The sequence below is a fragment of the Podarcis melisellensis genome (assembly GCF_964234715.1).
Source record: "Podarcis melisellensis genome assembly, chromosome: 6".
NCBI classification, from domain to species: domain Eukaryota; kingdom Metazoa; phylum Chordata; class Lepidosauria; order Squamata; family Lacertidae; genus Podarcis; species Podarcis melisellensis.
In genome coordinates this window covers 70310389-70333983 of record NC_138538.1, presented here as the reverse complement: position 1 = coordinate 70333983, position 23595 = coordinate 70310389, and positions in this window count along the sequence as shown.

Genomic DNA, 23595 nt, shown 5'->3' with positions numbered 1-23595 from the left:
TATGCTAAATAATTCCCTAGAGTTAGATGTATGGAACAAAATAAATGTGAGTACAAATACATAAAGAAAGAATTATCTTCATTATATTGCAAATATCATTTTGTGTGTGTATATATATATATATTTACACACACACACACACACATTATAAATACTATTTGTAATATTATCAATATCCCACTTTTCCATTATAGAATGCCAAAGGTAGCTAACGAAAAGTTACAATGAACATGAATATTAAATCATTAAAGCAACAACGATACAATAATCAAGTAAGAGCAGATAAAGCAAACAATAACCAATTAAAATATTTAAAATGCAGGTGAAGAAGAATTTAAATAAACTCATGAGGCCAAAAACCTGTTTGAATAAAAAAAAAAAGTTTTTGCCTGCCAGGGGGGGAAATAAACAAGATGGCTGGTGGGCTTTCCTTGGAAGGAAGTTCCAGAGCAGGCTAAGCAGAAGAAGACGTCTTGAGTTTCCACTAAATGCACATGGTCTTTTGTGGGAGAAAAATGAGGGCCTTATTGGAATATTTCAAAACTGGGACAGGTTTACATGGGAGAAGTCCATTCAGAATGGTTCTGGGTGTACCTCTCCTCTAGCAACTATTTGAAGTAAAGAGATTCATTTCCTGAACAAGCTCTGAAGGCCTAGGTAGAAGAAGCAGTTTCCTGCAAGTCGTGGTGGAGAGCCTGGTTTGAATGCTACCTCATCCTGCTTTCCAGCTCAACACTGTGACCAGATGCAACTTCATGGTTTCGGCATCAGTCAACTTCCCTATTGTTCTGTTTAACACCCAGCCCAGCAAATGGGAACCTCCAGCCCCATGGGTTGAATAAGGCCTGGCAGGGACTCTTTCTCAGCAAGCAATGGACCACACCTGCCATCTTATGTGGAGGAGGTAAAGATGCAGCTACAAAGGAACATTCTGGAGTCCTAAAGTACTCTTCTGATTGCAACCATCCACCATTTCCTAGCTGTGCTCATCTTACAACCAAGATGAAAGCAAGTGGTAAGTTGAAAGGTTGTGTAACACGCCTATTACTGGCATGGCTTCACTGGCATGGCCATACTAAAATAAATAAGTCAAAGTTTACATGCATTTTCTTTAGGAGAACACACAATTGCATGACAGGAGCCTTTGCTACGAATTCCATGACTTTGGGGGATTAAAACAAACCTTTAACATTTCTGTTTGCATTTTCACAGTGTCCATGGGTGATCTTGCCACCAGCAGTATGTTTTACTTGTGGTGCCACCATTTTTGTTGTTGTTCATTTTCTGATATCCTGGTTTCGTTTTCACACCCTGTCCTTGACTCCATGTTCCTGAAGGCCCTTCTTGAAAAATCTGCTTCTGGCACAGCAAGATTTCTTCATCTATGAGGTCACGTTTCAGGCTTTTGTTCAGTCACAAGTTCTGCTTGGATTTATCTTCTACATGTCTACTTGAATATTCAGAAAGTCATCAGCTAGTCTGATTTGTTTCCCCCCCCCCCTAAGTCATGCAAAAGACTGATTTGCTTTGACAGGTGGATCAGGAACAGAATTGGAGCTATTTTATCTGGACCTAATTAAACAACTGTCATTACTGGCAGGCAGGTATGTGTTTGTAATGACTTAAAATTATCTTGATTGGAATGAAAATGCAGAGTATAAGCCGTCGAATTGGCTGGTTTTAAAATGTGATTTTTAAAATGCATGTTGCGTGGTGTGTATATATATATATTGCACCAACTGTAAACTGAAATTATAATAATCCCATCATGCTGAATTCCATTTTGTTTTCTTTTTTTGGGGGGGGGACCCCATAGCAGATTCTTTCCCATATTATTTTATTCAGTGGTTGGAACTCCGCTCTGGATCTTGAAGCAGAATGCTTGAAGTGCCAGGACAGACAAAAGGAAGTGCTTCTTCACACAGCTTATAATTAAACTGTAGAATTTGCTCCAAGGTCTAGTGATAAGCACCAAGAGAATCAGACAAATCCTTGGGGAGTAAATTGATTGATGGCCACTAGCCATGGTGGTTATCTTCTCCTTCCCTATCTGAGGTAGGATGCTTTGGACACCAGTTGTTGGGAGAGGGCTATTGTACTTGTATCCTGCTTGTGTGCTTTCCATGGGCATTTGGTTGGCCACTGTGAGAACAAGAGGTTGGACTAGGTCAGCTTTTGGTCTGATGTGTCTGGGCACTTCCGATGCTCCTATTTTATTTACAGTACCTTGCAGATCTGATACTCATCTGCGACTACTGTATCTTAAGGTCTGAAATAATAATTTTGCATCGTATTAGGAATCTATGATAAAAATTTACTACAAATCTTAGCTATTTCAACACCAGCTATGTATAAGAAATGCAACAACAAGAAACAAGATTATTGTCAGGCTTTGGGGAATCGGCTTCCTCCCCCGTGGCAGAAAATAAGAAAAGATCATTTGAAAGGAACATCTTACCAGTTAGATTCTTTAATAATCACAGTGAGAGACAAAGAACCAGTCTACCTAGAACGGCGGTGCTCCCAATTAAGGCTCACACCCCCTATTAATCTACGTCATTCCTACACCTTGTAATCTGAGCTTGTACCCTCTGCGCTTTCTGTTCTGAGACTTTCTGAGCTCTTTTCGACCTTGGGGAGGGTGTTGGAGGAATGCTGTCCAAAGACTGTGAATCTGTTCGCTCTCTCTCTTTCAGTGTTCCGTCTCCTAGCTGTTCCCCATCCAGTATTTCCCAGCTTCTGCCTTCTGAACTATGCTCCTCTGCCAACCACTGTTCCAAATCTATACTGTCCTGCTCCTGGGAAGATTCAGGATCAGGATCAGTGGGAGGGGGTGGCTCCCACCATTCTTCCTCAGTGCAGTCCTCCTCAGCACAGTTTCTGACATCATTTGCAAGTCTAATAGTTTAGAGCTAAATGGATTGACAGAGTTCAGCTCTGATTATTCTTGGTCATTCTTCTGTTGTTGTACCATGATTTCACCCAAGTAGGTGTGGTTTGTTTGAAAAAAGTTTTTTTGTATTTATTTATGTAAGACCACTTCTATACTGAGAGAGAGGGAGAGATCACTAAGAGGTGTAGAATGTAAGGATTTCTGCTTGCACAAAGGAACTTCACACCCCTTTCCTCTCCCTATGCATGCCCTGTAATTTCCCCAAATCTGCTCCGGGGAATTGGGGGGAATCTAAGAACAGATTTAGGGGGTGTATGGGGAGGGAAGAGAAGGGGGAGTGTTCTGTTGCACAAGCTGAAATCCTTGTGGTGATGGATACTGCCGAATACTCATTTTAATTTATGTAAGCTGCCATGAAAATCATCAGTACAACCAAAGGTTGGAGCATAAATTATTATAAATTCAGTACCTGCAATGGAACACATCCTGTACATTACTGGAATATTGTGCTGCCAGAGGTTCCAAGTTTCAACACCAAACCAGTTACAAGGAGGTACGTTTGTGGGGCAAGATATACTTCTGGCCCTTGAACTGCTGAGTGAAGAATAGAGCATCCTATTAGACTACAGAAGTTGGTTATTCTTGGGTCTAAATAATTAACAAACCAGTAAAGATAAAACATTATTTATGCCATCTTCTCTCTAGTATTTGCAAATTGACATCATCTGCAAGTTCCATTCAGTAGTGACTCACTTGCAGTTACAAAGAATTCCTAGAGAATTAATTTAAAGGGGGGGGGGGAATGTGAAGCATGCCAAGACAGAGTGTGTAAGTCCATATATAATTAGCTTCATCCCTCATATAATTCTTTTCTCACATGCGTTTTAGCAAACTGGTACCAGGCAATGATCAATGTACGAGCTATGAAAGCAGACAAAACCAGCTGAAAAAGCAATCCTGGACCTCTTTAAGGAAGAAGAAAAACTTTTTCCAATTGATGTAGTGCTTCATAAATTAGCCTTGGGACACCACATAGATTGTGCTCTTGTCATGCGTATAGAATTCTATTCAATTAATAATTTTGCTTTTCAATAAAATATGTCTGAGTAGCATTCTGTGTGCAGGATAAATGTAAATGAAAGGAGCAGAATGAAATGACTCCCCATTGGTTTCCTTATTTGCACGCTGATCCTAAACGATTCTTGCCGGAATAACCAGGTTCCATTCATCTGGTCCCAGTCAGTCACTTGGTCTGTGTATTTGGAGCCAAATGCAGTTTCTGAACAGTATTCAAAGGAAGCCCCATGTGCAATGCATTGCAGAACTGCAGCAAGGCTACTGCTTTCTAGGAGGGGCACATTACCGTTGGTTTAGGAAAGGTGCTTCAGAAGCCACTTGGTCCCTTAAAGACAAGTCTGGGCTTAGCACCACCTTCTAAACCACATATACAAAACAGAGGACAAGAGAGGATGGAGATTGGTTGCAGCACTGGAGGAGAAGAAACAAGGGGGAACGTACAACCTTATCTCCACCTGGGAACAAAGCAAAGCAAAGCCTTCGACATCTTCTTCACAAATGCAGAAATTCTTTCTAAGCCTGTTAAAGAAGCAGAAGTCACAAACTTCTTTATTTCTTCAAAACAAACAAACGAAATTGCATCCCATTTATTTAAATGGGATATTATTGTAAAATTATGACCACACATCTTCCCAGAATTTTCCCAAGCAAGCGAAAGAAGAGCCCCTAAAGGATTGTGTATTTTGGCCATAGTTCATCTCTGAAAGTCTCACAGATTTTAATGAATAAATGAATAATTCTATATTTCTCTTTCCTATTAGTTTTGACTTCCTGGAATTCATTGCATGAGTCTGCAAACTTCTAGCCTTTCAGTGGTTAAAGAATGGGTGCAATGCTGCAAAAGCTGAGTGTTCCCATTAAAACCACGTGTCCAGGAAGTTCCTGAGAGGTGATAGTGTGGTGGACTTGCATAAGACACGGTTGTGGTAGTTGTGGTATGGTGCAAAATGGACCCTGTTAGGATCCGTGACGGAGTCTTGGGGAGTTTGAGTCGAAGCCTAAAATGATCCCGAGGTGAATGCATGAAATCAAATGCTTTCAGACTATGCACCATCACTAAAGACATCGCCCAAGGCTGCTTAGACTGCCAAAGGGCAGTTACTGTCCCTTTATTTGATGTTCTTAAATGTAACAGGATTGTCTTAGGATGCAAGTCTAGGAGGTTGCTCTGCACTACTGGTGGGACCTGAAGTTGCCAAATGATTGACGGTTTTTTGTAGTTTGGTGTTGAAAGGTAAGAGCAGTCTACACTGGGTCTCAACCTTCTTACCTCCCTGCCCCATCCCTACCTGGGTAAGCAGCAGCAACACCAGTGTTTGTAGAGAAGTTCTTCCCCACCACATGCTTTGCTACTCAAGCTTCACAACACAAAGTGTTCCTTTGCCCACCCTCAATGAGAGGATCACCCCGCAGCTGTGTGCTCTCTATTCAGATGTTTAATTTCTCTACATCAGAAACAACCATCAGCATCATGTCACTATGATTTGTCACACATTTATTTTCCATGTCTTACATCTCACTGCAGCCCCATCTTGCTGTCCTTCTGCTAATGATCGCACTAATGTGAAGAGCAAGCTAAATCTCAGATTGAAAGTACTAGAGAGAAAGATACTGAGTGGAGAAAGACGACGACTTCTACAGAATCTGGAAACTGTCATAGTCGTGACACAACCCATATGTATGGAACTCATGTGGTGAATCAGGAATGGAGACTATGATTTTATCCACACACACCCTTTTACATTTATGTCCCACCTTGCTTCCATCACAGAACCCAAGGTGGCTATTCCTATCCCTTTACCAGCAGGTCCCAGGGTGAGTTGTTGTTGTTGTTGTTTAGTCGTGTCTGACTCTTTGTGACCCCCTGGACCAGAGCACGCCAGGCACTCTTGTCTTCCACTGCCTCCCACAGTTTGGTCAAACTCATGCTGGTAGCTTCAAGAACACTGGTCAACCATCTCGTCCTCTGTCTTTCCTTTCCCGTTGTGCCCTCCATCTTTCCCAACATCAGGGTCTTTTCCAGGGAATCTTCTCTTCTCATGAGGTGGACAACAGGGTGGGTTACTACAATTTAAAATTCAGAATTAATACCTGTGGTTCCACATCAGTCATCCATCCAGGCAATGACCATGCTTAGTTTCAGCAAGGTGGGCCCACTCCTGATGTTGCAACCTGATGGCTTCATGGGCATCCACATATCCTGTGGTGTCCTTATGGACTGAGGGTGGAGCTGGCATGGGGATGTGACCTCAGGGAGTAAAGTTCTACCCCTGATTCACTATGTGAACAGGGCTACTGTTTGGTGGGAAATTCCTAACAGTAGATTACTTGATAGGCACAGAGCATTGCCATGGTGGAGAGTGGTGAAAACTAGGGAAATGTGCCCTGGGTAATTAATCTGATCCTTGCATCATTTTAGCACCTAACTCTTCCTGCTTAAGACTGCTATGCACTTGACATCCTTCTAGTCTCAGTCCAACTACTATGCTATGACAGACATATCTCCTCCCACAAGAGTGAATGCTGGTCTTTCTGTTTACCACACTACAGAGAGTTGGCTGGCCACTAAGCGTTGCTTGTTAAAGGGTTCTTGAAGTGGAGACATCCAGGGAATAAAGATGACTGCTAGGTGGCAGTGGAAGAGGCCCAAGAAGGAAGGGCTGAGTTAGTTTGTTCCCATGCCCACACATTCGCATGTCCATCAGCTGACATCAGCTTTGGGGAACACACTGGCTAAGCAAACCCCTGTAGCCATCAGGATTGAACCCTTTTCTCACCAGCTGGGGTCAGCCTCGCCAGTGCCTTCCCTTTCTCCACCTCCCCAGGTGAACTTTGATAGGTGGGTGGCATTGCCAACCTTTCAGGCTCCTGATGCCATCACCCTGACAGATGATTGACAGGTGGATGCCCCTGTCAAGCTTTGGAGATAAAAATCTGCCACAACAGGCCAAAAAAGTTCCCTGCCCCTGCACTACAGTGATACTATGCCTGTAGTTGTGTCACTGCCTAAGCTACACAATGTAAGTCTGCCTAAACTATGGTCACAATCATTGCTATTTTTCTAGAAAAAGAGGTGCCAGAACTCACAATGAACACGTCCCTTATTCTCATAGAGTAGCTATGATGCTCACCTGAGAGGCGTCGGAACTGAGTTCTGGCCGAAAAAAGATCCTGGTCACAACTTACCTGGCCATATAAAGATGGAGTGTAGACAGCCAAACGAAAGAAAGAAAAATATTTGACACAATGCCATGGTTATGTATGAAAACACATTTCATTAAAAAAATAAGGTTTGTTTATAATTTTCATTTATAACAAATAAACATTTCAACAATGAAATTAAAACAGTTCTCGCATATCAAACTTCGACTTCCCTCCCCTTCTTTCAGTGGTTCCATGAATATACCCTCTTTTCCCCTTCTGCATATCCCAATTAACTATTTATTCTTTTCCTCATATATTTCAGATATGTTTTAGAAACTGCAAGTTTTTACAGTAATCCTGCTAACGTCTGAATTTGTTTACAGTTTGTTTGTAAATATTCAATAAACGATTTCCATTCCTTGATAAAAACTCTGTTGTCTTGATTTCTTATTCTTCTGGTAAGTTTCTCCATTTCCTCATAGATTTCTGTAACCTTTCTTCTTTCCACTACGTCTTCTTTCCATTTTGGGGCAAATATCATTCTCGCAGCGGTAGTTGCATACATAAATAAATTTCTGTATTGTTTAGGTAACTCTGATCCCATAATTCTCAAGAGAATTCCCTGGTTTCTCTTCAGATCGTAGAAACCTTTTGCCTTTTACTAATGAAAACACAACATTTCAAGCAGGGTTGGGAGGTCTGTAGCCCTCCAGATATTGAATTGAAGTCCCCATCATCCCTGACTGTTGGCCATGCTGCCAGGGGCTGATGGGAGTTGTAGTTCAACAGAATACCTTCAGGGCCCTTGTTCCCCACCCCTGACTAGAACCCATGGAACTAAGAACCCATGGAACTAAGCATAGTTTGACATAGTTTAGAACCCATGGAATTAAGCATAGTTTGACTAGCACTAAGGCAGTACAGACAACTTAAGTTTGGTATCCTGACAAAGAATCAAAGAGTTGGAAGGGACCATGAGGGTCATCCAGTCCAACTTCCTGCAATGCAGAAATATTTGGCCCAATGTGGGGCTCAAACACACGACCCTCAGTTTAAGAGTCTCATGCTTTACCAACTGAGCTACTCTCACCCTCACTCTCACAAACTGTGCAAAAAGCTATCACTGTGTAACAGATGATTCCGTTTACGTAGAGTGGAGAAGTATATAAAACTATTTGCTTTTATGAATAATACAGCTATTGCAGCCGGCTATCAAATGTAACAATGAAGGATCTAAATGTGCATTTACTTTACACCTTAAGCATAATATGTCATTTCCCCTCATCTATGTGTACCTTTGGGATGGATTTAGTGGAAAATATTGAAAATCCCCCAATAACATTCTCAGAAACATTCTGGCATTCAAAGGACCTTCTGTTTATTTCCCCTTTGCACCATATGTGCACTGTGGCTGAGAAAAGAATGGTAGCCCTTGACTGAATTTTCATACTGAGGACTAAATGAATTTTTCAGTAATTAATTTGGTTCCCAAACACCTGGCTTCCAATTTTGTATGTAATTGGCACTTGGGTAGTCTGCTTACCTATTGATAATTTCTTGGTCTAAGCAAGTATTTCAATTCTAGTGTGTTTCTACTTAATAATCAATACCCCTGTTGTTTAATGAAGAAATAGCCTTCCATCATGGCCTTTGTGCATTGTTAAAATGACATTGATCCCGGCCATTATCATATGTCCTTGCTGTAAGGACATGCATATCAGTCTTACAGTAAAGGAGCTGTTTAGTGCTCATGTAGCCCTAACAATGTTCAAACAAGTATATTCAGTGGTGGAAACATCATAGAGGAAAGAGAACAGGAAGAAATGTTTCTTGTTCAAATGTAGGTGGCATAAGAAAAGGGACTAGTTTGGATTATACTTCATACACACACACACACACACACACACACACACACACACACAAAAGGATAGGGGAGAAATCTGGCTCAGTCTGTTTTTAAATGCACATCTACCTAAACTGCAATACACAAAGGAATATGTGAGCTGAAATGCAGGTATCCTTTGAAATTTGTACTTCTCAGAATTTTGCAATTCAGTTCGCCAGCCAAGGAATGCATACAAAATGTATATAATAGGGTAAAGTGTGCATATAAATGCATATAAATACATACATTAAAAATGCAAGCGTGTATATTACAGAAAATTGTATACAAAATGTGTATATTAGTAGAAAGTCACACTAACGTTCTGATTAGGACTTTAAAAAAATTGTAAAGTGATGTGTGAATTTGGAGAGCTGAACTTAATATCAGAAAAATAAGAAGTGGAGTGAAACTAAAACTGACAGGGGATTGGTGATGGTACAACGATGAGTGGTCAGAGGTAGAAGACTGGGAGGAGGTGTCAGAAGTTGAAGCAGCAACAGGGTTTAGTGAGCGGGAAGAAGCTGGGGCAGAGAGCAGTCCGGAATCAGAGGCAGGAGAGGCAGGCCAGTAGACAGAGATGAGGCAGACTGCTGAAGAATCCAGGGAGTCTCCCCCTCCTGCTGCGACCAGCTCCCCTCCCTGCTGGTCTCCAAGAACACACAGAGTAATGAAGAGGATGGAGCAATGATAGACCTAACTACCCTTGCTGCTGATGCAGGCTGTGGAGCTCAGTAAGGGCAGATAGCCAATCAGCAACCGTACACTTGCACAGAAATTGTTGCAGTGCCTCCTGCCTCCAGCTTCTCCTCTTGACAGTTACTGCTAAGGCCTGGTTATATTCTTCTCCCTTCAATTACTCTGTTGCGACTGCCAGTTGCTCCTGGTAGCAGACTACTCCGCCTGCCTCCACAGAACCTCATGTTAACTCTTTAAAACAGTTAAGAGTCAGTGCTCCCTGGAACACCATAATCTCCTGTACAGAGAAGAGAGATGTTGAAACCACAGTGCATTCTGAGCCTGATGGCTATTCACAGTTTATATGACAACAGCATATCATATTTATAGGATATTAGCACAAACTACTTAATTTATGGCCGCAAATTCTAAAGCTTGTGTTGAAAGCAAGGCATCAAACAAACAAACAAACAAACAAACAAACAAACAAACACAACCTTAAAATATATGCCCAAGATTGCTTGAACTTTGCAATTGTTTTGGAACAGATCTAACACTGTAGTATCTGCAATAACCCATTTATAATTTGAGAAATCACTGCAACCCAGGGAACCCCTGTAACTAAGTGGTTTCTCAACTCCCACTTCCACCATTAGCAATGGTTTTCCCATTTCCCCCAGCTATAGAACTTCTTCCAACTGTATGCAGCACTTCCAAACCTTAATCCTTTTTCATAGCATAGCACAACATATACGTTACAGCTGTTTTTTTGGAGCTCAGGGACAAGGGAGCATTCCTAAATGCCCTTGATGTCCAGCAGTGCTGGATGAGGTGGCAGGGTCAGCACCACGTCTGCATCCCTGTCGCAAATTGTGCCGACATGGAGCTGGCTCAGCAATTGGACCCGCCTTGTGATCCAATTGATCCTGGGCTAGCTGAGCCCTTCCCTCTCGGAAAATCCCATTTTGGAGCTTTCTGTTGCTGCCAGCAGTGGGGAACCTGCCAGTGCTGCTTCCACCCACCCATTTGGCAGCAGGAAGGAGAGCTCTGCATTTGCCAGTGATGCTGGCCTCACTCCTCAAATGGTGGCCAATGGGAATGCAGCATGGGTGGGTGGGTGGGTGGAGGGACATCTTTGCCAAATTCACCCCACCTCCTTGCCTATTGCAAAAGTGTTTAGGTGCGACAATGTCCGTGAATCTGATAAAATGGGGGGATGCTTTCGTTATTTACTCGAAAACTTCACTGATCTTTGGGAACGAAAGAACGAGCAGAGAGGGGTGTTGAGATGACATTGCTTCCATTTAGTGAAAGGGGAAGTTGCATGTGTAGATCAAGGCACAATTTGGGTTCTAGGACAGAAATAAAAAAAATATTTGAGTAAGATGTATTATTCAGGCATTCTAATACAGTGGAACCTTGGTTCTCAAACTTAATCCATTCCGGGAGTCCGTTTGATTCCCGAAACAGTTCAAAAACCAAGGCACGGCTTCCAATTGGCTGCAGGAGCTCCTTGCACTCAAGCGAATGCAGTGTTGGACATTCGACTTCTGAAGAACGTTCGCAAACTGAGACACTTCTGAGTTTGCGGCGTTAGCGAGCCAATTTGTTCAGCAACTAAGCCATTCGGGAATCAAGGCACCACTGTAAGTGTGTCATATAGCTGGGGAAAGAATGGTTAAAGTTTTGTCAACTTGAAATTTAAAAAAAAAAATGGAGGGCCTAAGACACAATTTTCACAAGCATTGTTTTGATTGCCCTCGTAACTATTTACAGGCAGAAAGAAGGGATGGGTGATGGCTACATTTGCAGGTCTTTGGCACTTCTGTAGCCTCAGTCTGTAAAACCCATCTGTTGAAAGAATGTTTGGAGAACAAAGGATCTTTTCTTGGGGCAAAGAGTGATCTCCCGAAGCTCTTCAGAGATACAGACAGGCCTTGTCACTTCATGTTTCAGTATCACAAAAAAGAACACAATTCTGTGATTTTCACTTTAGGCACTAAGAAGGTCTAGCCACATGACCAATATTAAGAAGCCGTGCTAAACAACAACAACAATAATCTCACGGCAACTGGGGAAGAGAGATCACAGTTCTTTGAAAACCTGGTTTTCAGGAGTAAATATTTTTACAAATATATTATTTACTCTACAGAAAGCTTTTTTTTAAACAAAATAATTCTGAGAACATAGATAAATGTGCTCACCACAGGAGCTCTATGACCACTACAGGCCCCACTGTCAGTCCTTCGGTACTTCCTGTCAGTCTGACTAAACTCTGTCATCCTTCAACCCAGTTTAAATTAACAGGTAATTTGTAAATGTCACTTCAGGTTAGGCCGCTCATTTTGTTTCTACTCTACCAATGCAAAGTCGAGGACTAATTTTTCTTGTCTTCTTTTAATAGGATTTTCATTTATAAATAGAATTATGTTCTGAAAATAAATTACAGTAAGTGATGCACGGAACTGGGAGCAACAGCACTTTCATAGAATTTCAAGCACCTACATCAGAAGAGATTAATAAAAACACTTCAAAGGCTAAATTCTATTTAAGCAGAAGACAGCTTTTGGTTAATATTTAATCTGAGTAACGGCAATTTCAGTTGAAAATATAATTTTTTAATATCTAAATTAATTTGCAAAACAAAGCCATTAATTCAGCCCGAGAGCTTTCACAGTGCAAAAGTTTCGGCAATTTATTGGGGTGAAGTGACGTAGGGTTAAACTGTAAAACTTTAAGCCAAAAAAACTCTTTGTTTTTTTTAATAAACAACTTACTTTCATTCTAATGGCCCCGGTGTGGTATTTGATCAGCTATACTGCTTCAGGTCTACACTTTTATGTTATGCATTTCTATATTACATTAGACAAGGAAGAAGGCGTCTTTCTTTCAAGGAGAAGCCTGTGAAAGATGGGTATTGCTTTTCAAGTTCAGAGTTAACGAATGAGGACAAATATACTTTCCATAATTTAAAAAGAGAGAAAATAAAGTATCTTATTTTTAGTTTACTTCACAAGAGCCCTTCTTCCTGGGAACCAGACAGAGGGCCTTCTCGGTAGTGGCACCCACCCTGTGGAACACCCTCCCTTCAGATGTGAAGGAAATAAGTAGCTATCCTATCTTTAAAAGACATCTGAAGGCAGCCCTGTTCAGGGAAGTTTTTAATATTTAACGCTGTATTGTTTTTAATACTTGATTGGGAGCTGTCCGGAGTGGCTGGGGAAACTCAGCCAGATGGGCGGGGTATAAATAATAAATGATTATGATTATTTTCTCAAGCAATATTTACTCCTCTCTTCACCAAACTGCTTTGTCCTGCATAGGAACACAGGAAGCTGCCTTAAACTAAACCAGGCCATTGATCCCTCAGCATTGTCCACACTGGTTGGCAGGATTTCAGACAAGGTTTTCTTCCAATCCTATCTGGAGGTGTTGGGAACCTGAGACCTCCTAGCCTGTAAAGCAGATGCTCTGTAACTGAGCTATGGCGCTTTACCTGCAAAAATCTTCAGGGGTGTATCTTGAAAGCAATTTTGCTATATCATTTATATTCACCCACTGAGAAAGATCATATGGGGACTCAGGCCCAAACTACTAAATGTGATGCTAGGAGCTTCGATCTCCCATGTTTCTTTTTAAAAGTGAAATAGAGTCATGGGGAGGGAATATACAATAAAAAAAAAATCAACTTGAGTCGTGCAACTCAAAACTTTTGAACAATGTGGACTAAATGTGCTCCTGGGGCCCCCTCCAGGATTAGGGCCCCTGAAGCTTAAGCTCCATTAGTTTCATAGTAGATTAGGGGTCTACATCAGGGGTGCCAGTTTTACGATCAAAGATGAACTGCATGTGCTATTTGTTACATCTAAGTAGATGGCGAAGCAGATAGCCTGTGGCAGGTGTCTCCACCCTAGCCTGGTACCCCACGTTGCCTACCCCTAAATCGAGCCTTGTCTATTGCAGGTGGTCCCATAGGTTGATACAGTGGTACCTCGGGTTACATACGCTTCAGGTTACAGGCTCCGCTAACCCAGAAATATTACCTCGGGTTAAGAACTTTGCTTCAGGATGAGAACAGATATCATGCTCCGGCGGCGCAGTGGCAGCGGAAGGCCCCATTAGCTAAAGTGGTGCTTCAGGTTAAGAACAGTTTCAGGTTAAGAACGGACCTCCGGAGCGAATTAAGTACTTAACTCGAGGTACCACTGTATTTATCATTTTGGTCACTGTAAATGGGGGAGAAAAGCCCTCAGCCTTATTCATGCCTTTATACTGGCACCGGCCATCAAATAATGAAACCTCCCCCTTGTAAATATTTAACACTTTAATCATGAAAGACATTTTTAATTCCAATTGTCACACCAACATTAAAGCGCACCCAAAGTCTGAAATTGCTGATGTGATATGCTGGCTTGGGGTTCCCTCGGTGTGGCTTAATTATAATTAGCCAAGACTGCATGGGCAGTCACAATGTCATTCACTTCCCGGTACTTCCGTGGATTTTAGCTGCGGCTGCAACATCAGCCAAATTTTCTGCCTAACTTATCTCAGCGAGGTCTCCCAATCTGATCCGCTGTGTTGTGTTGTGTTGCTTTCCCCCAACGTGTAATTTACACAAAGCTCTTCTGGGGCAGCGGGGGGAAGATTTCATATCACCACTGCGTGGCAGGGCTCAAAATGATGGTCTCTGATTTGGGAAACGTAGGAAACTGCCCTTTATGGGGACCAACGGCCAGAGTTTCTCAAAGGGTGAACTAATGCTTAGCTCTAGTAAAACTGAGAGGGGAGGGGAGAGAGCTAATAATTGGAACTGCTGACAAAAGGAATTCATGGTGAAATAAATGCCTGTCTGCCTGTCTAAGGCCATCAAAATTAAACCCAGGAAGTAGAAATTTATTACCACCTGTCCTGGAGACAAATATGTAAGATGAATGTGCACTGTACCATTCAGGATGACATCTGGGGGAGCTTTATTGTCTGTCATCAGAGTTATTGCAAAAGGAGGAACTGAGGCAGTTGCCCTAATTTCCTTTGAGTTGTTTAGAAATTGTTTAAGCAACCTGCCCTGCTGAAGTCTGGAAGTGCAGAAATGTTTCTTTCTCTCTTCCAGCCCCTCTCCCAATATTAACATGCCATCGAGCCCTTTAGGAAATTTAAGCTCACCCTTCTGTTTTGAAGTGATGTAAGCAGGGTTGCCAGGTTCAAACCCCTAACCAGACTTTTAATGGAGAGAACTGGTTGCTTCTATGATAGACAAAGCCACACCGTGAACAACTTAGATCCAATTTGCCAAGGCACCCATGTTCTCTTAGGGTATGAATCTTGCAATCCCAGATGGAATCATTATGAGCACAAGGTAGGGCTGGCCTCCACCTGTAGTTGCATGTGCAAATCGAGAGAGTGCATCACTTTGCTGCCACTACGTAGCCAGGGACAGAGCTACGTGTTCACCAATTGGTTGGAATGTATCCAGAGAAGGTGAAGGGCCTAGTGGTCAAGTCATATAAAGAAAGGTTGAAGGATGGTAGAACAACCTCACAGTGCCCCCAGTAAAATGCCCATGGGAAACTTGCTAGCAGGACCTGAGCATATGAGCACACTCTCCTCCTGCAGTTCATAGCATCTGGTATTCTGAAGTGTAACTGCCTCTGAGACAGCCTAGACTTCATTGCTAGCACCATTGATAGCGCTCTCTTTGCCATGAATTCATTCAATTCTCTGTCTTCTGCAGAGCAAGTTCCATAGTTTACCATGTGCTGAGTTGGGGGTGTTTGGCCCACAAAACTGACAATTAAGAAGCAATAAAATAGTCAAATTGGAAGGGCCATCATGTACAGTGGTACCTTGGTTTATGAACTTAATCCGTTCCGGAAGTCCGGTCTTAAACCAAAGCATTCTTAAACCAAGGCGTGCTTTCACATTGCAGGGAGGGGACTCAATTTACAAATGGAACACACTCAACAGGAAGCAAAACATGTTCTGCTTCCAAGGCAAAGTTCACAAATCAAAACACCTACTTCCAGGTTTGCAGCATTCTTAATCCAAGTTGTTCATAAACTAAGCTGTTCTTAAACCAAGGTGCCACTGTAAAGGAAAGTTTATTTTCTGTTGCTTCAGAAGGTGAGATTTGAAGCAGTGGGTTCAAATTATGAGGGTGGGGGGAAATCAATTTGGTGAAGTATTAGAAAGAACTTTCTGTTTATATAAACTGCCAGACTGTGGAACAACTTGCCTTCAAAGCAGGGGTAGAAGGACCTGTCCCTTTCAGTTTCTTTCAATTTTTCATTTTCCAGACTTAAATTCAGCTCTCTACATTTCTGCAGCAATTTGTGACTTAAAAAAAACCCTCCTGAAAATTCTTCAACATTTCAATACCTTCTTGTATGCAGTTTTGACTAGTGCACACCTTTTGCAGTATAATGCATTTCTGTATGTTATATGCACTAATATTGTTGTGCATCCTTTTACCTGACACACACATTTTTGCAAACGTTGTATGGTTGAAGAACGGCATCACAAAATTCAAATAAATGCTAATTTTGAAGCATGACTGTATATCTGTTTTCATATTGTCTAGTCTAGCATCTTGTTCTCACAGTGGCCAACAATATGCATATGGGGAAAGGATAAGCAGGGCCTGAGAGCAATAGCACTCTCTCCTCCTGAGATTTCCAGTAGCTGAGGTTTCCAGCACAGGCTGGGTTACATGAAGTCATGAGGAACTGGACCTCAAGTCTGCAATCACCCATGAACCGAGCTTATCATATGAATAGATACCATTACAGCTGCAGTGTAGGGTAGAGCGATGTCTGTATTGCATTTTAGTACACTAGTTTTCTTACCACAGAATCACGGCAGATCTTGTCTGTTAAGTACCAGCCATGGTGGATTTTCTTTGCAAATTGATTAGATCTTCTTAAAGCAGACCTTGAGCAAACCAGATGTATTTCACCACTGATTTTTAATTGAAGTGAAAGTGCTGCTCATTAAATGGTTAGAGAATTATTGTTTTATATATGTGCAGAAGCAATGGAGAGGGAGGTTTTTGTTGTTGTTGTTTCCAAATAAAACTTTACAACTAAAAGTACCCACCTGCATTAGCCCAGATTAAAGACTAAAGAGATACGGTTTCAGTATATTGCATGGAGATTTAAGCATGTGATCTCAGTTCTCATTCAAAAGCAGATGCGTGCCTTTATCCTCAACAAAGTAGCCGCCAGCACCTTCTAAATCTGAGTGTTAAACTCAACTGAGTGTTTGGTAAAAGTGAAATGCAAGACGACATTTAATGTGCTATGAAGTGATGATAGCACTGCTTGCTTTCTAAAACATGCAACGCTTTGAGTTCCTATTGAAACTGAGTGCTTTACTCAGCAATCCTAAAAACTATTTACTTGGACACAACTCCCATTGATCTCCCTGGGGCTTCCTGCCAGCTGACAACTGACGCCATATTGCTCAACAACTGTTTGGTAAAGCAAAAAAGCTGGAGTGTGAAGCAACCATCAAAAGTTAATTTTGATGGAGGAGGTACAGTTCGATCCTACGCACGTTCACTCATTAGCTAATCCTGCTGTATTGAGTGGGGCTTGCTCCCTAACACTGATAACTGATAAATAAAACTCGTTCTTAAATTTCTAAAGCAGGGGTAATGAACTTTATGCACATAGGAGCCAACTCTTAGGGGCTGATGTCCCTTTGCACCTCCCAATAACATTTTTAGGGGGCTGACCCCCAGTGTTAATGGGCATTGCCATTCAAATGGTGTGTGCGCACCATGCCATATGATTGATTATGCAGCACAGGGCTTACCTGGGCCCCCAGTATTTTATTCAAGTTGGCACCCCTGCTCATGCACAGAGCCAAAATGTGGTTCTCCAAATCTGTCTGGCTCCCATGACTCTCCCTGAACCTCCCTAGCCATGCCACACCCGGGCCTTGCTCTACAACTTTTCATGCTTTTGCCTGGTTAGAATGTTTCTTTGAACTGTGATAACAATACCTCTTTGGTTGCCTGGATGGAGGAAAAGAGAGGGGTGTCTGTGAGAGAGAGTAGAAACTGCTGTAAGGTAAAGGTAAAGGGACCCCTGACCATTAGGTCCAGTCATGACTGACTCTGGGGTTGTGGCGCTCATCTCGCTTACAGCCGGTGTACAGTTTCTGGGTCATGTGGCCAGCAGGACTAAGCTGTTTCTGACGAACCAGAGCAGCACACAGAAATGCTGTTTACCTTCCCGCCCAAGCGGTACCTATTTATCTACTTGCACTATGACGTGCTTTCGAACTGCTAGGTGGGCAGGGGCAGGGACCGAGCAACGGGAGCTCACCCCGTAGCGGGGATTCGAACTGCCGACCTTCTGATCGGCAAGTCCTAGGCTCTGTGGTTTAACCCACAGCACCCATGTCCCCAAACTGCTTTACTAAAATAAAATTTACATTTGTTGCTATGCCCATCATTAGTATGTGGCCCTCAGAAAGCTGCCCAGAATGCAAAGCGGCCTTTGAAATAGGTTCCTCATTCCTATTCTAAAGAAAACATGCATTTTGCCCAACCTTAATCGGGAATGAAAAGGAGTCCAAATCAGTACCGCTGAGCAAACTAGGGAAGGGACTAACCAAAAGTCACGGGCTATTTGCAGATAACCATCTTGTCAGCGGTATGGATTCACTCCGTTGGTTCTGATGCCATTTAGGACGAAGCACAATGCATCAAAGGACACGACAGTTCACGTTTCATCCAGACGTTGCACTCTTGGCATGTTGCTTTTAAAATGAAGTGACACAGCAGCTGACATACAATTCACGTTGCCCATGACGAGGCGGAATGTGACTCCCCGCACATTCCAGAGACATGTTTAGACTGTGTCAGGATTTATTGGCGAAGCAACTAAATACTGAATCCTGGTGCTTTCTGTCGAACTTTAAACAACTTTCTTGGTTGGCTCTTGAAAGGTTTGCCAGCCCCTCCCCACCGGAATATGCAAAGATGGCAAATCTGGGCAATGAAGAACACCCTCAAACAACCACAAACGCCTCACAGTTCATATGTTATTTTCCAAATAATATATTGACTTTGAAGCATTCCACAACTGGGTGCCTGAAATACCGTGGGGAGCATAATTGTCGTAACATTAAACTGAGTGACGTTTCTATTTTCTTTTTCTTTTCTTTTCTTTTTTGCTGCCGTCTTTAAATTGACTAGCTATTAAACCAAACAGCAGCTGTAGTTGTTAGCCAGATGGTTTATGCAACAACAACAACAACAACAACAACAACAACAACAACGAAACCTTTCATAAAATTTCCAGCAAAGATTCCCGTTAATGAAAGGCCTATTTGTGAGGCGCTAAAACATGTATCCACATAGGTATTGCCCCATTTATCAGACATGAGAGCTAATTACCTCATACACGGCTGTATTTCTTCCATCCCCTGCATTTAAATTCCCAATATTAGCACATAGGTGGTCAAGCTGACCATTGAATAGGCTGCATGAGCATGAATGCATTTAATAATTTAATGTTAGGAGAGTTTATTAAACTGCCACAATCTAATCAGCATGCGTACCTGCCTTCATTAATCTTGCAATGGTCCATGGTGTGTCTCCGCAGCCAACACAGAGAGTGCTAATGTTAACAAACAGGGCCAGTTAATCAAGGAAAATTTACTACGAACCACATGACTGTGCATACCACAATCTAATTACAATCAGACTTAACCTCTTCATTATCTGAACATGTTCCCTTTCCACTGAAAACACCAGGCTGCACGGAACAAAGGGCCGGTGGTGTTCATTAGTGTCGGTAATGCTGTTTGCGTTAAGTCAACATTTTCAAACTTGGGAGAATTTGGGCATAGCTGACTCTGTGTTTTTACAAAGGCTCCTCATAAGATTCCATGCCACAGGACTGGCAAAAGGAGTTGAAGTCTAGCTCCCCCAGCTATGGAAAGAGTGCTCCGGGGGTGTGGGGAGGGGAGGGGGACAGGTTAAGAAGGATGGATGGTTATTGGAAACATGTGTTTCGGAATGAATGTCCATAATCGGGTGTAATTCAAATGACATTTACTCGTTGATAAATTGCCAATTACAAGTAGGTTGCACAGGCAGAATATCATAAAATGTAAAATATTTAGCTAATTTCAGTAGTACAATAGTATTGTAACCATGAAGGTGACACAGGTTCTTGCATATTAGTATTGAGGAGGCACTAGGAATAAATGGATTTTGGCTAATCTCACTTTTCTATTTTTCTAGATTTAAATTCAGTTCTCCATATTTCTGCATCAGCTTGCAATTATTTTTTTAATCCTCACAGACATTCTATTAATTTCTCATAATCTATACTTTTTTATTACATTTTGCCTAATATAGACATTTTAAAAAAACAATTCTTCCTGATACCATGCATTTTTGTGTGTGATTTTCCCTGATATGTGCATTTTTGAATACAGGTTCCCCTAATACACACATTTCTGTACACATTTTTTGGCTGGGGCACAGCTGCATTTGGGGAAGTGTGCATTAGATAGGATTGACTCATAATGCAAATGAAATCAATTTTCTCCTCCATCCCTAGGTGTCAGGGAACTGCCATCGGAGCCAGAGGCGGAGGGAAGGCTCCAGAGGGATGCCGGAGAGGGTCCCAGTAGGGAGAGAGGCAGCCCATCTGCTGGGGAAGGAAATCAGCGTAACACCAGTGGAGAAGGGGGGCAGATGGGGGAATTGGAGAGGAGGCTCCAGGACTCCTCACCGGAGACCAGCGGGGAGAGCACGGGTACTCTGCTGCCCACACCCTACCTGCGCAGAAGGCTTCCGTGCAGGGAGAGTAGGAGGAGACTTGGCGTCAAAGAACTTCTTTGCTGGAAGAAGTTCAAGAAACGCCCACTGACGGATTCTGCCAGCGATTGAGACAGCCACGGGGGAGAGGCTGTCCAGACAGAAAGGGTTCAACCAGGTAACCTAGCCAGGAGTGGCGGCAACTTATGCACGAGCAACCCCTAGAACCATTACACTAGGAAAAACTCAATTCATGTCCTCTATATTCAACCACGGCACTGGCCATCGCACTCCGAGATTGCTGCTTTTACAAAAATCCAAGGGCATGACCCCTTTGCATGGAAGACATGCAATGAAAGGGAAATCAAGGATGGCTTTTCCTGCCATTACTTTGACTCACAAGGCTTCAAGCAACCCACATCACAGTTTGCGGAAGGTCATCCATTCCTGGAAGTCAGCATGACAAGCAATGCTACAACTGACCCACAGCGCAATTTATGGAAGGTCCCCTTTTGCTGGGAAAGGCAGATCTGGCCATAGTCACACATGCCTTGGTGTCAGGGACTGGACTGAGGAGGAATGGTGAGAACCACCTCCCCTCTTCCTGCCCCTTCCCAAGAAGAGGAGGACAGTATAGATTTAGAACAGCGGTTTGCAGAAGGCTCAGAGGCTGCAGAGGGGGGAAGCTAGGAAATATTGGGAGAGCAGCAGGAAGAAGAAGCATCAGGGGAGAGACAGCTGACAGACGCTGTGCAGGGGTGGCATAGCATCATGGAGACTATGGGACTTTACTTGGAGCTCGCCATTATCTAGAGAGAGACCACATTCCTTTGTATCTCAATGTGATTATTGAATAAATTAATTGGTAAGAACTTTTCTTTTTTTATCTGCTTCTTTGTTGCCACTGTGGGAGGGATAGGACTCCCTGAAGCCTCGCACTTGGTCACCTACCTCCAAGTTAGATTACTGCACAGACTCTATGTGGGTCTGCTTCTGAAAAAGTGATTGGAAACTTCAACTGTGCAAAATCTGACTTGTACGGCTAGGACCTGTTCTGCAAAAGCATGCAATTGTGATGTTGTTTGGCAGAGCCGTAGCTAGGTGACCTTGCGTTGCTGGCAGAACCATCCAGATTGAGCCCCCTAGTCACAGACAAATTAGCTCTTCTTTCCACTCTCCTCCAATCCCGCCCCTTCCAGCCATTCAGTTCACCCTCTATTTAAAACCTTTTCTTATGAGGCAATAATCAATATTTGTTTATATACATATTTATGGACATATTTTAAAAGCTGATTTTGCCCCCCTGTCACCTGTACCCCTGGCAGGGGCCCACCTCACCACCCCCTAGCTACTGTTAGGATATTCTGTTCCACCTTAAGAGGAACAGACATGTGGATTGTTGTATGTCACATGTCTGTTTACATTCCAGCACAGCCTGCTGGGAACTTCCGTTGTGTGTACAGTGGTGCCTCGCAAGACGAAATTAATCCGTTCCGTGAGGCTCTTCGTATAGCAGTTTTTTCGTCTTGCGAAGCAAGCCCATTGACAGCTTAGCGGATTAGCGCTATTAGCGGTTTAGCGGCTTTTAGCGATCAGCTGTTAAGCGGCTTATCAGCGGATCAGCTGATAAGCGGCTTAGGAAAAGGGGGGAAGGGGGGAAAACCCGCAGGAACTCGCAAGACATTTTCATCTTGCGAAGCAAGCCCATAGGGAAATTCGTTTTGCAAAGCGCCTCCAAAACGGAAAACCCTTTCGTCTAGCGGGTTTTCCGTCTTGCGAGGTGTTCGTCTTGCGGGGCACCACTGTATAGCTTTTGCTTATGCTGTTTACTTTGGCACGAAGGGGAGCAGACATGCTGAATAAAATGCCTGTAAATACGCTTTACACAGCCTCTCTCTGGCTTTCTGTTGCGAAGAGTTCTTATCTCTGCTGGCTTGTGGGCCCAGCTTCTGGAGGCTTCTGAAACTCAGGTCACAGCTACATGCTGCTCCAAGGACCGGAGATCACCCGGCTGCCAGCCAGTGGGCTGGAGCCAGCTGGGGGCCTTCCAATTGCCCCCATTTCCTTGGACGCATCCCAACTACCATGGCCCTATTGTTTGGCCTTCATTTCCCTTCTGCTCCATTTCTGAGCACAATTCAAGGTGCTGGCTGTTTTGTGTTGTTTCTGTGGCAGGGAGCATGGTGGCTAGGGTGATTCAATTACCGGGTCGTAGGACTAGCCTGCTCAGCCCTGGAATCCTGCCATGCCCATCCTGCCCTTCGGCGAGATGACAGCGCCACAGCAAAAAGCTGCTGAACACGCCCCCTCTCAGGCACCTGGTTGGATGCCTGCCGAGGGGCGTGGGCGCCAGCCAGGTGAGGTGGAGGCAGGGGGCTAACGCCCCCTGCTAGGGGTGGTGCTCGGGCTCCCGCCCACAACCACTCCCCTCTCTTGCAGGGAGGAGAGTCTTTACTACCCACTGTATCTGAGATGATGAAGGCACAGAAACATAGCCTTGGGTGGGCTCATAGGGGGAAAATGTGGTCCTTTAGGTACCATGCTCCAAGGCAAATCTTTATACAAGCAGATGGTCCATCCTTTGTGTCTCATCTTTCCTCCACAGTGGAATTCAAGGCGGCATAAATAAGTTTCTCAGGCGGCTTCTCAAAGAGACGCTGACCAGATTCAGGTCTGCCTCACTTCAGCAAAGTTGTCCCTAAAGACCCCATCCTGGAACCATATATGAAACCTTTGGATGTAGCATAGATGTGATCCACGGGAGTCATTAAAATGTAGATGTGGCAACATTGGGCCCCTGAAAACAAATCCTCTAAATGTGCAAATTGATTATGTCCACAATTTTGTAAGTATGATCATTCCCCCCGCCCCTTGGGATGGAGCCCTCCGGATTCCAGACAGCAATCTTTCCTAAAGCATTTGCTAAATGCACAAATCCACTGCAACAGGAGAATGTAATGCAATTGTATATGACTCATAAATATAATTTAGTTTGGAAATGTCATATAAGAATCCCACATAAGGTCTTATTCATCACAAGGCTTCTGCTGTCAAAGCCATGATGGTACTTAGATTATTCTACACATTATTTACACAGAATGGAGTCAGAAGGCGCATTCCATACATGATTCAGAAAGAAAAACA